The 12,738-nt window shown below is 44.3% G+C and overlaps 1 protein-coding gene across 1 annotated transcript in view; it reads right to left on the minus strand.

Moving 5' to 3' along the window:
- Positions 1 to 12,738, minus strand: part of KCNQ3 (potassium voltage-gated channel subfamily Q member 3) — a 359,113-nt gene that overhangs the window by 228,563 nt on the left and 117,812 nt on the right. The window lies entirely within an intron of this gene.

Consider the following 12,738-nt stretch of genomic DNA (forward strand, 5'->3'; position numbering starts at 1 on the left):
GACCTGGGAGGAGGCAGAAGGTGGAAAGAAGAGAAGGGAGAGGAAGGGAAGGAAGGGGAAGGGAGGGGAATTTCAGGCAGAAGGACTATCAGAAAAAAAAATAATAATAATAATAACAATTGACAACAAAGGACAACCATTGGGCACATGGAAAGGGTCAAAAGTGGGAAGGTAAACAAATGTCTGTTCAAACTTTGGCTCTTTCACTGAAGAGGGGCTTTGTGCAAACCTGCTAATCACTTATGGTCTCATTTTCTCATCTGTAATTTGATTTAACGATACTTGCTTTCAAAAACTTTGGGTTTTTCTTTGGAAGGCTGGGGCTGGTGGATCATGAATGAGTTCAGGAGTTTGAAACCAGCCTGACCAACATAGTGAAACCCTGTCTCTGCTAAAAATACAAAAATTAGCTGGATGTGGTGGCATACGGCTGTAATCTCAGCTACTTGAGAGGCCGAGGCAGGAGAATCGCTTGAGCCTGGGAGGTGGAGGTTGCAGTGAGCCGAGATCATGCCACTGCACTCCAGCCTAGGTGACAGAGCGAGACTCTGTCTGAAAACAAACGAACGAACAAACAAAAACTTTGGATTTTTGTAGCAACAAGATGAGGTCATAGGCAAGAGAGAACACTGTAAGCTCTAAAACGGCTGCAGATGGTGGTTACTGGAGCCTTGTTTGTGGTCATGAGTGTGTGTTCCCTATTTGTCTACTAAAAGGGGAAAGAAGCCCTGAGCCAGTTACTGCAGGGAATGCACAGAGCAGGAATATAGCACCTGGCTCAGGGCTTTAACCAAACAGGAGCTTGAATTGTGAACCTTCTGTGAAATGTAGGAGCTTGTCTGATTTCCCTCCTGGTGCCCACCTTGTGCTGACCACTCACAGAACCCTCATATGTTTGAAGAAAAGCTAAGACAGAGATCTGCAGGAGAGGCAGCAGGCTGCTGTGTGCTCTCATGGGATGGAATTCACCATTAGTGAATCATTTGTTATTTTCAGGGTCTCCACCCCCATAGGTAGACTCACATTAACTAAACTGATACATATATACACCAGCATGCTGATTACTATATAGTGAGAACAACTGCCAAGGATACCAGACAATACTTCCATAGTCCAGTTTATCCCTGCAGATCACCTGTAATTAGAAATCAGCTTGCTAAGAAAGGAATCAAAACAGGGGGCATTAGTTACATTATCTGAGTGTTTCATGGCACTGAACTTCTAGCCAGCCTGACATTTCCATCTCCATTTCAAGGATACAGAGCCACTAAAACCAGGCAGGTCATATTCTGGGGTCAGCACACCCTCTCGCCTGAACAATGCTCAGAGGATCTTTCCTGCCTGCTTCTCAGACTCCCCATATCCATACTTTCATGGTGGGCCAATGCTACTTCTGATGGGCAAATTATTGCCTCCAAGATGTTCCTACCTTCCGTGAGATGACAGCTTGGTCTTGCTCTGGACTGAGAGCCATTCTGCCATACAGATCTTGGATCTCCTCCTATGGAGGCTGAATTCCTGGCCAGTCTCTTATTTCCTGTACTGCTGGGCTTGTAGAGTCAGTGGGGCACCCCCAATACTCCCTGTTAGCCTCTGCTCTTTATAGTCCTCGGTATACAGCCACCGGGCCTGGAGATGGGTTTGAGGGACATGGGTTCAACATCCCAGCAGCCTTCCTAGATCATCACCCTGGCATTGTCTCTGCGACTGCCCCAAGGATATCGCCCCAGAAAGCAGTCAGCAACAGGGCCAGCTCTATAACAGTCCTCATATCAGCAAAAAACCTCTAGGAAAAGAAAGAAATGCTCCTTGTTCTTAATGCTAGTTGACTAAGAGCTGATCTATTTATGAAAATGTCACAAAGCACCTCTGGACCAGACTGAGGTCAGGAATTAGGATGCTTTCCTTTACCTTAAAGCAGAGCTGTAGGCTCAATGTGCATAAGTTACTGCTATAAAAATACCTCAAGGCTATTTGTTAATCAGTGGTGAGCAAGGATTACACATCTAGTAGGGCCTAAGATGCCCTAAGATGCTGTCCAGGGTCTCTGTGCCTCCTCTCCACCCCACCACCATCACAGCCACCCTGATGGCTAAAGAAGTCCTCCAGTCCAAGAGAAGTTGTCCCTCCAGTTATTTGTCGGGGCCCCTGACCCAGGCTGAGCCAATCAGAATAGTTCACTCTCTGTCACAGTGATTGGTCCAGGGATTGACAAGCAACCCTGAGTCTGCCAATCAGTACCCTTTCCTGGAAATTGATGACAGTTGAAGAGGAAGAGCCCAAAACAATCAGAAGGTGAGATTCAGGCTGGTAGCAATCATGTTTACATGCCCTCAGGGAAGCTGGTCTGAAAAAATAAAGCTGGCAAGCAAAGAAAAACAGGGATGAGAAAGGGAATGCTGGTGGGATCTGAGTGTTCCTCTGGTTTCTCCTGAACCTGCCCATCACATGATTTGCTGACATGAGCCCATATAGTCCCTTTGTGCTTAGTCTTGTGCAAACACAGACTTTATCACTTTTGACCACGGAGTCTAGGCTCACTGGGCCTCTGAGATATATTCACCCACCAGAGTCCCTCAACTACCTGATCCTGAATTTGCCTTCAGAAATTCCAAAGATTGCATGGATTCTCCAATGGTCCTTTTACTCGGGAAGAGTCAAATAACAAAAGGCAAACATCATCTTGATGCCAAGAAGTCAGGTAAACATGGCTTTGAAGGCAGGCTCAGCTGAGTGTGGATGCAGTCCATGAAGGTGATAAGTCAGATAAGCACACTCCTTCTCTGAGCCTCAGTTTTCTCATCTATAAAAATGGTGACAATCGCAGGGCCACTGGTGGATCTCCTGAGACTCTCAGCACGGAGCCAGGCACTGAGTGGAGGCTCCATGAATATTAGTTCCTTGTTATTCAGAAAGCAGCAGAAGCCATGCCACTGCTCGCAGGCTGCTCACCTTCAGCCATCACGGAAGAAATATAAGTGTTCATTCAAAGCCAAGTTTCTACAAGAAAAATGTGCTGGGAAGAGAGCTGGACTGGAGCAGGACAGGAGGGGTTGATTGAAAGGATGAGACGGCAGCAGTGTGACAGCTTTGATGCCCACTACTCTACGAAGAAGGAATGATGTTTTTAGGACCACACACTCAAGTATCTTCTTACTTTGGGGCCCTGGGCCCTCCGGATATGAGAGCTGTCAGGTAGACCTCAAGCCTCCATAGAGGGACTGGATGTGTGTCCACTCTGCAGACTCATCTTTCCCCTCAGGAATGACACACACTCTAGTCTTGAAAACAGAGTATGAGGAAACTCTTGGGCTCAGGAGGAAGCCCCATTTCCTGATGTATAATTATCGGCAACAAAGCTCATATCTACAAGACCCCATCTAACTGTTGTGCTATTTCTTAATTGCTTTACAACCCAGAGGGAAAGGGACTGTGATTAATGCCCTTCTCAAAAACTCCAGCACCCGGCACTTAGTGAATGCTAAATAAATATTCATGGAGTTGATTTTGTTGAGTGATGGCCCAGGAATGGGATGGTCTATCTGGAAAGTAGTGAGATCCCCATCAAAGAGATAAAAAACAGAGAGTGATGACTACATGACAGAAATGCTACAGAGGCAATTTCAATATGAGTTGTGAATTGGATTAGATGTCTTTTAAAATATGTGCCAGACTTGAGGTTTTACAGTCGTGTGGCTCAGGAGAGACTGTAGTAAATCTAAAACTATTTTATTAAGAACAACAACAACAACAACAAACTAAAGGCCTTGAAATTCTGGAAGTTGAGTCACTTGCCCAGGGAGGACCAAAAACATCTTGAAGATGACCATCCCTTTCTAAATGAGCCAGAGAATACCACGTTACTCACCCGGTCAGACCGTGTGACATTAGATTCATTTGACATAAGACAAAAATAATGTCCCTATCTTAGCGTGGGCTTTCCCAAAAGCAGAACCTGAGAAAAGGGCTGGGAGTGGTTCCTTTGGAAGGTAAGTCAAGGAAGCAAGAGTGAAGAAGTGAGCCGGTAGAGGAAGACAGGCAGAGAGGTGCGTCAATGTGAGGGTGTGCTGTGGAGAACAGGGGCTCAATTCTCCTGAGACCACATGAGATGCTAAGAAATCTTCCATAATTGTCTGCACGAAAGGCAAAAGACTGGCACATTTATCCATGTCTCCTCTCAGACAATGATTGTGCTGGCACCAGGGTCGCCCACTGCCCTGTGCTTGTGGAATGAGTTTGCCTGCACACAGTCATGTGAGGTCAGTCTGCAAATCTGAGCTGCCCCAGCCAGTCCCAGCCAAAAGGAGATGCGGGATGACTGCAGGAGACATGGGCACCACAGGCAGCTGCATCCCTAAACTCATCACTCCATGCCATCCAGAGCTCCAGTCACAGCCCCGTGTGCCAGTTTCCGAGCTGCTGCTTCTGTGATCTTCCTAAGACTGTCTTCCTTGCTCAAAACCCACAGGACTGCAAGACAAGCCTAAAACCCTTCTCCATGGGACCCCCAACTCCATTGGCCCATCACAACCTTTGGCTGCTCCTCCTCCAATCAGAACCTTCCCCTTGCACCCCAGTGAGTCACCTGCCATTCCTTACTCGTGTCCTTCCCTAAAGGCCTTTGTGCTCTGGCGCGAAGAGCTCTGTCTGGAACACCATTTAGTTTCATTCCCATCCATCAAACTCCATCCCGTCCTCGACAGCCAAGCTGAAACATTTCTTCCAGGGAATTTGCTCCCTTGTGAGTATACTTACTGAGTTGCATTGTAATTTGTCTAAGCGTTGGTGTCCTTGCAAAAAAGGAGCTTCTTTAAGGTCAGGGATAAAGTTCTCATCTAACTTCAGGGCCATCCATAAAGGAGATATTCAGTGAAAGTTGGCTGACTAAATGAATGGATGACTCCAGAAAACTCCTCCCTTCAAGGCCTCAGCTTCTTCCACTTTAGAATGAAGAAAGGGGAGGAGCTGAATTACAGTTTCCTGCAGCATTTTCTGAGAAGTCCTAACACTGCCAGATGCCTCTAAAGAACATATTCTGAGGCCTAATTGGTTTGGGAGATGCCTTAGACCCCCTCTGGAAGTCACTGTGGCTCTACAGAGAATTCCTTTAGTCTCTGTTTAAGTCAGCAATGCCCAGATCCATTCAGCCACAGAATATCTAGAGGAAGCAGTCTACCAAAGAAGGCTAATTGGGTAATGTTAGCTGAGACATGACTTTGGCTCCTTCCAACTCAAGAATTCTATAATCATCATCAAACTCTGATGAAGCTGAACACTACAAATATATGTGTTAGATTCAGAAAAAATAATATCCCAGAGCTCTCCAAAGGTGAGGAGGCAGGAAGCTTGCCACCATGACTGGGGTTGTTCAAAAAGAATGGATGATCCCCACCAAGTGCTGGGGACATCCACGTGAAATTCAAATATGGACAATATCGGGGGTCTTCATTTGGGGTCCACAGACACGCTTGTGAGGGGGGTATGAACCCCTGGGATTACATATGGATGTGTGTGGATGTACACTGTTGCTGGATAAGGACTCAATACTTTCAATGCATTCTCAAAAGGGACTGTGAGTCTGTAATGGCCAGGGATCCCTGCCCTACATAAGGGTTCAGAAGGGTAGTGCATAAGAAACACAGCCCAACCCCATCAGCTCGAGGATGAGGGATGACAATGAGTCTTAGAACCATCCCTCTCCCTTACTGGAATTCTGCCTCCAATACTCTCACTAAAGAATTATCTGCATTAACACTCATTATGCTTATTGCCTCTTCACCTTGGTCTCATACTTGACCTCTCCCATACCCTCATTTCCTTATCTGTCTATTGGGAACAGCACGGTATAATTAGGAGGGTCAAATACAATGATGAAGCATCACATAACTTGACAGTTTAGCGGTAGCGGGATACCCAACCAAATTACCTGCCATTTTAAGAACAGGAAAATTCTTATTCAGTTTAAATCTAAGAGGGAGAAATGTTTCATGTTTGATTTGGATCAGGGGTGTCTTGCTGTAGTCTACAATTTTATATCTAAACATTTTCCAATTTCCCAGCATTGTTGACGCATGGGTTGGCCTGAGGCTCCTTGCTCCTTCTCTCTCATAGGCTTACCATTCCTGAAACCCTAACAGGGTGCTCACTGTGTCCTGCTGGGTGCTGCAGGGAAGGGGTCTGTTTCCTCTTAGACTCCTCTGCTTGGGTCAAGCCATCAGGGACACCTTTGCTGCACCATGTTACGATGCCCTGTGGATACGGCTATATTTCTGCATCAGAAAGAGGGCTGGCTACCAACTGAATCTGCTTACACACTCCAGAAAGACAGTCCTTGGGGCAAATCCAGCTGTGGATTGTGCGACAAGGTGAAAGTTCAGTTAGTGCTTCCTAATTGTGTCATTGGTTATTAGAGAAATTAGTAATGATGACATTAGCACAACAAATAATTTGATGGAGTTTACTAAGCACCTTTGTATTCATTCAGTTAATTTTTTCCAGGCATACCCAGGTCAAGGCATTTGCCCGGCAGGTGAATAAGACCCCTTTCCCAGAAAGCTCAGGCCCATGCACTGCCACATCTGCCAGCTTTTCTCCTGGCTCCCACCCACTACTTCCTGCTAGTGTCTCCGCAGCTTCTGACTTCATCTGCATTTCCATGCCTGCACTGGCCCCTTGGATCTGATACAGATTTAGTTTCTCAGGTTTGAACCTGGGCACCCCGCTTCCCCTGATGCCACCTACTCTTGACCTCTGGTTCTCACTTCTCCTGGTTACAACTATCCAATATGGCCTCAGATTTTAGGACTCTACAGCACAGCTAGGTCAATGACCAAGCTCTCTTGCTTTGGGGTATCAACCATAAATGACAACTCTTGCTACAGCCTGCAAGTCTCTAGAGGTCCAGCCCCTCAGTGCCTCCCTGTCTCTCCTCCCCATTGTTTATGTTGGTCCCACTGGGCTGGCTTCCCAGCTGTTCCTGAAGTCAGCCAAGCAACTCTGTCTAGATATCTACAGAGCCCCTTCTTCTATGCCCCCTTCACCCTGTCTCTCATCCCTCTTTATTTTGCTTCCTCGCACTTATCTGCACTCGACCTAAGAGATTTGGCTTGTTTGTTGATGATCCATCTCCTCTCACCAGAATGTGAGCCTCATGGGGGCTGAGGCTTCATTTTCTAATCTGCTATTGCCCAGCACAGAAACAGAGCCAGGCACATAGGAGGGGTTCAGGAACCTCTGGTGGAATGAGTGAACGAATGCACTTTCAACCTCCCAGAGGCTCTTGAAGGAGGTGCCAGCTCCAGCCCGCCCTTGATCTGAGCCCCTCCTGGCAGAGACCTCAGACTCACGACAAGAGCTGCTAGCTGTGCTTCCAGGCCCCTCTGACAACTCTGGTCCCTCCTCTTCCCTCCTGTCTCCCTTGGACATCAGCTCATTTACTTCCTCTTCGTAATGTTCACGGTCCATACCTCCCTTGTGTATTCCTCGATTTTCTCCTTTCCTGTCTGTTTTGATCTTCAGAATGTAAGTGTCATGAAGGTATAAACTTGGTCTCTTTTGGATACTTGGGGTCCAGGACAGTGCTTGGCACACAGCAGTTGTTTATAAAAATGGAGGAAAGAAGACAGGGAGGGACCGTGATCTGGCTTCAGCATCACTGCCCAGGCCCTTCAGGGCCATGCTTCCACCGGGCTACTGCTTGGCTCCTCATTATGGCCTCAGTCCAGAATGCCACTTTTTGAGTGCTCTTATCTCTCTGGTTTCCATTCCATCCTCTCATCTAATAACCAAAGCAAGCTTCCCAAATTCCAGCCTGTTTTACAGATAAGGGGGCTGAGGTACATATCAATGAAGTTACTGGCCTAAGGCAACAGTGAACAAGCTGGTATGCTAGACTCCAAAGGTCAGACCCCTGACCACACTCCAGTAGCGTCTCTGAAGCCAAGTAGTTTGTTTATAAGTGGAGCTGCACAGAGAACACGGCATGCAAAGAACAATTCTGACTCATCTGATGCTTCTGCGGCATGAACCTCCTCAGCTCCTCTCACTCCAAGGTTCCCTCAGCAAAACTCTCCCCCGATGGCCATACCCGGTAGCTCCAAGGCAGAGGTCTTTTATGTCTACCATGCTCTTTTATGTACTGACCTTTGAAGATTAATAGAATATTTCTATCATCTGAATTTCTCAGAGTGAGGACTTGTGGTTCATTGTTGTTTTAATCACGCCTTAGAATAGCAACCTCGTTTATCAGGCTGCGAAATTACTGTTTGTGAGAAACTTTCCTAATAAATAAAAGGATCTAAACAGAACACTCAAAAAGAAAAGAAAAATAAAATGAAAAGGTTAACAAAATATATCTGTAAAAGGGTCAACATTAATAGCAACCAAAGAAGGAAAATGAAATAAACTTCCTTTCTTACCAATACATTTAGAAAAATCAAAAGAAAAGGAAAACAAAATTCTTAATTATTGATTAAGAAAGAATACACCAGTAACTATACTTTGGAAATTAACCCAGATATTTTTAGACCCTTAAACTGTCCATTCATATGTGTAAAACCAAGTCAAAGCTACACGCCAAACAAAGGCCTTCAGTATTATTTATAATGAAGTAATAGTGGAAAACAATAATTTCTTTAATCTACATCTAGGGGAAGGAATATTATAAAGCCATTAACATTACATTAACACAATTATGTTAGCAAATATGAAATAATAACATAGTAAAATGCTTATGTTTTGTGTAATTGTGAAATGAGTACTATTTTGAATTACAGGATGTAACTTGAACAAAGAGAAAAACATGTAAGAGAGCTCCTAAAATGTTAATAGTGCTTTATATTCTGCATGTGGCTTGGATGATTTTCTTTAGCAATCTTTTTTCTGTTACTTGTTTTATAATATTTCAAAAGAGACCAGTATTAATTTCACCCTGGCAAACATAATTTTAAAAATCTCAAAATGTAACCTTTTTACATCTTAGTTTAGATCTACCAGAAGATTCCAAACATGGAGTGCTATTTTCTAAGAACATCATATTTTTACCTCTGGAAATTCTTTAATTCTTACTACTTATCCATATTCAAATCGTGCCTTAAGGACCTGCCAAAATGCCACATTGCCAAGTCATTTGCAAACATCTACTGAGCATCAACCTTCCAGTTCTAGCAGAAACTGTGAGGAATAAACAAAAACCGTGCCCTTGAGATGTTCAGGTCAGTTGGGGGCAATTGGTGCTTAAATAAACAAACAAGAAATGAGGACATGCTGGGACAAATGTTCCAGCAGGGGTTTTTGTGCTTGCTCCTCAGTAAGCCTCAGCTGAACAGGAAGTCACCAAGGTACTTTGACACCAGAAAGTGGAACATTTGAGCCAGGCTATGAAGGGGACACGGGATTAACCAGGCAAACAGCGGGGAGCATGAGAAAGCAGAAATCAAATGAGTGCAAAGACAAGTAGGCTTGAAGGGCATGTGGTCTTCAGAGGCAGGGAAAAGTCACAGCTGGTAAGAAAGCAGATGCATTTGGCTGGGAAATGACAAGAGGCCAGAGGATTTGTGACCATGTGAATAAGTCTTGTAACGGGGCTAGGGGCGGGGGTTTGTAAACAGGAAGCAACGCAGCGTACATCTGAGTTCTTAAGGCTAGAGGGAAGGAGAGACAAGAGGTAGGAAGTCCCATCAGGTGAAGATTTGAAAAGTGAAGGGGGAGTTACCAAAGCCTGAACCAAGGCGACATCCCAGAGGGATGCCTGGCACCTAGTAGACTCAATAGGTACTACCAACAAGACAGACAAAGTCACAGGAAGGGGGCTAAGACACCAGATTCAGAAGCAAGCGATTCATTCAATCAAACCAGCCACTTGCAGGAGAGCTAACAAGATGTGTAGAGCATCTCTGATTACTAAGTTCTAATTTCTGAAGATGTAACACTAGTTCAGAAGGATATTGGTAGATAAAACGCAAAACCACAAAAGAGAGTCATTTGGAAAATGAGTTTGGAAATGGCTAGATTATGATGCTAGACTTCTCAGAGCCTCTAATAAGTTAAATAAATTATCCAAAAGATGGATAAGTGTTTCCCAAATTATCGGGCCATTGAACACTTACTTCCGTAATGTATTAAGGTTCCTTAGAATGCACTTTGGAAAATGCTACCAGGCCAGGTGGTGTGGTAAAGTAGGAAAGGGAGAGGGTGTCAAAAGTGGGTCTTATACAGATACATTAATGTATTCACATAAAGAAGATCCAAGAGCATCTGTAAGGAAACACATCAAGGAAGGTTCATACATGTGGGCAGCCCCTGTGTTCCTCAAGTCCACATCTCCAAAGGCACTGGCCCAAGAGATGATCTGATTCTGCAGCACACTGTCACCATCCACCCTGGATGCCATCTTTTAGCCCACAGACTTAGCCTTGGGCCTGACAGTGGCTCCCGCGTGCTCACCTCATTCAGTCTTATTTTCATGAACCAAGTTCCATCGGAACTTCTGCATCGCACAGCTCCTGCTTCTTCTGCTTGTCTTACTGTCTTTCTCTCATATTTTGGAGTGTCAGCTTTGTGCCAGGAACTGGTGAATTTTAAGCCAGGCTGTTCTACTTTATCCCTAACTGATCCTGTATTTGAAACTACAATCTCTCAACAAATCTAAACTCAGATGCAATTATCTGTCTTTTTTTAAAAAAGTTCATGTGTACCATTGAAGTTTGTGATCTGCTCTTGGCTAGCGGCAGCATAATTTACTTCTTCATTTGTGACCCTGATATTTGCAGGAAAATATTGTCCCCAAATGCCATTAGTTTCAACTCCTCAATCTATCTTCCCTGACACTTAGTCAATGATTCTCTGGCTCTAATTCATCACATCGAACATAATGCAAAAATTGCATTAAAATATTTCAGGGCAGGTAGAATACAGATTAGGACACAGGATGTGGTTAGCATTGTGAAAGGCAGCATTGGAGAAGATATAATTTGAAACATTTAAACTGTGAATTACTTTAGGTGGGGGTAGGGAGTGGAGACCACCCCAATCTAGGGCTCCAAGTGTTGGCAATACATCTACATAACAAATAGCTTACTGCTCTGGGCTGATGATCCCACATTATGTAGAACTGCCTTAGCCTTTTCCATTGAATCTGCCTTTCCCTGTGAAAATGTTCCCGTCATGCCAGGGGAGGTCACTTCTCTTTATCATCTTAAGGTTCAGTAAATAAAATGGTGAGAGCCTAGGCTGGAGGGAGTGTTACTGCTGTTTTTTTGTACATTCCAGAAGGCAAGATACAGGTGTGTCTGGCTCACAATTACAGGCTCAGGACCTAGGACAGTTCCTAACATATAGTAAGCAATTTTATACAGTATTTAACAAATGGGTTTAGTAGATGGATGGATGGATGATGAATGGACGGGAGGCTGGTTGGATGGATGGATGGGTGGATGGATGGGTGGGTCAGTAGGTACTTATGCCAATACTATTACTTCTACTACTAATCATATAATAACAAACATTGACAAATTTCCTAAGTATTTCTGGGGTATATTTAATTTAACCCTTTCAACAACATTGTGAAGGAGGCACTATTATTACCTTTCTCCTTTTACAGACAAACTAAGCAGGCAGTGCTAACTTTGTCAGAATCATAGTGCTAAGAAGTGGTTGTCTCCTATTGTCCACCTTCATCTGGTGACATAGAATAGCAACAGGAAAGCGAAAAAGGCCACTCCAGCAGCCAAGATACCGGTTTTTGTTTTACATTTTGCTTGTGCTGTTGTTTGTTCAATTTCACACCATTTAGTATTCATTCCTTTTTACACCCAGAGTCAAGCATGAAGACTAGCACACGGAGCATAATAAATCATGCTGAACAAATTAATGAACAAAGGTTAAATCTACTTTACACTGTGCTCTGCGCTAGGTGCAAAGGAACTAACATTTATTGGGTGCCAACTTTGTGTTAGATGCCTCCAACTTGTGTTAGAGGCATTGTGTTAGATGTCTTATGCGGGTGAACTAATTTAATTCTTACAATAAACCCAGGCATTTTTCCTACATTTTACCCATAAGGAAAGACGAGTGTGGGTGCCTATGTATGTTTTTTCTATCATACCATCTGCTTCCAGTTGCCTCACAATGTAGCACCTTGGCTGGAGGGGATGAGGACTGAGGATGTGAACTCCCTGGGTTTTCAGCCTGGCTCTGACATTTTGCAGTTGTGTGCAACCTTAGACAAAATAGTTCACCTCTATGTGCCTCCGTTTCCTCAGCTGTAAAATAGAAGTAATGATAATAATTGTACATGCCTCAAAGTTTGTTGTCAAGTTAAAGAAATGAATGCTGATAATAAATGTAAACAGAATCTGGAAGAAAATAAGTATTTGATGTGTGACTCTACTTGTATAGTTTAAAAAGTATGACTATGGCTGGGCGCAGTGGCTCACACCTGTAATCCTAGCATTTTGGGAGGCTGAGACAGGAGCATTGCTTGAGGCTAGGAGTTTGAGACTAGCCTAGGCAACATGGCGAAACCCTGTCTCTACCAAAAATTGAAAAATTTGCTGGGTGTGGTAGCGCATGCCTGTAAGTCCCAGCTACTAGGGAGGCTGAGGAGGGAGGATGGTTTGAGCCCAGGAGGTGGAGGTTGAAATGAGCCAAAATGGCACCACTGCACTCCAGCCTGGTTGACAGAGCCAGACCCTATAAAATACTACTATATTTATATTGAGATAAACTATATAGATGAAT

This window comes from Macaca mulatta, chromosome 8 (genome assembly GCF_049350105.2).
Source record: "Macaca mulatta isolate MMU2019108-1 chromosome 8, T2T-MMU8v2.0, whole genome shotgun sequence".
In the NCBI taxonomy this organism is placed as follows: domain Eukaryota; kingdom Metazoa; phylum Chordata; class Mammalia; order Primates; family Cercopithecidae; genus Macaca; species Macaca mulatta.